Below are 750 nucleotides of genomic sequence, written 5' to 3' on the forward strand. Positions count from 1 at the left end.
TTTGGGGAAACTGTGTGGCCATTTCGACATGCGCACATGTGCGAGGGCCCGACCATCGCTGCTTGCAGCTTTAATTACTATTGTATTTCATGTGATAGTCAGAGTCTTTCTACAACTAACTGGAACTAGCTGATGAGAAGCCGCCCTCTCACCGTGATCTTGCTCGTCACCGAGCCGACAGTAGACACCTCCAGGCCCATCCGCAACCTCTTCTGTTTTTCACAGTAAGCCTTCCACGTGTCTTCATTGAAGCCGTAGTTAAAGTAGTCGGACAGATCCGCTCCTACACAAAACACACAAAACTTGTGAAGCACTGCACATGTTTAAATAAAGAACTGGACATTTTATCAGCTACACACACACAGACTGACCTGGCTTCCTCCAGGGTTTCTCCTCGAAGGACTCCATTTCCACCTCGAGCACTGGAACTCCGTTAATGTTTCCAGGAGCGTCCAAATCCACTCCCTTCAGCTTGGTGGCTAATAAAAACAAAACAACAACATTTACAGAAACCATTTATAACATCTACGCTCTGTGCGTCAGGTCATGTTCAAGAATAGAGATCCATACTTTGTCCATAAGGTCTGGAGCCTGTCGTCTTTATGTTGAGGTTGACAGGTGGAGCTCCGTAAGGTCTGTGAGGAAAAATAGAAGAATTAAAGATCTACTGTCACGTATAAACACAAATAATACCAAACGTGGACAAAAGCCAGACTCCAATGCAGACATATTGCTCCGTTCAGACCGAAC

At 45.6% G+C, this 750-nt stretch overlaps 1 long non-coding RNA gene across 1 annotated transcript; it reads right to left on the reverse strand.

The window, feature by feature from the left end:
• Positions 1 to 151: 151 nt before the first annotated feature.
• On the reverse strand, positions 152 to 639 carry LOC113744728 (uncharacterized). Its single transcript, XR_003461778.1, has 3 exons — positions 571 to 639; positions 372 to 479; positions 152 to 283 (listed from the first exon to the last, which is right to left on the reverse strand). It is a non-coding gene; the product is annotated as an uncharacterized LOC113744728 (long non-coding RNA).
• Positions 640 to 750: the final 111 nt, after the last annotated feature.

This window comes from Larimichthys crocea, unplaced genomic scaffold (assembly GCF_000972845.2).
Source record: "Larimichthys crocea isolate SSNF unplaced genomic scaffold, L_crocea_2.0 scaffold14560, whole genome shotgun sequence".
In the NCBI taxonomy this organism is placed as follows: Eukaryota; Metazoa; Chordata; class Actinopteri; family Sciaenidae; genus Larimichthys; species Larimichthys crocea.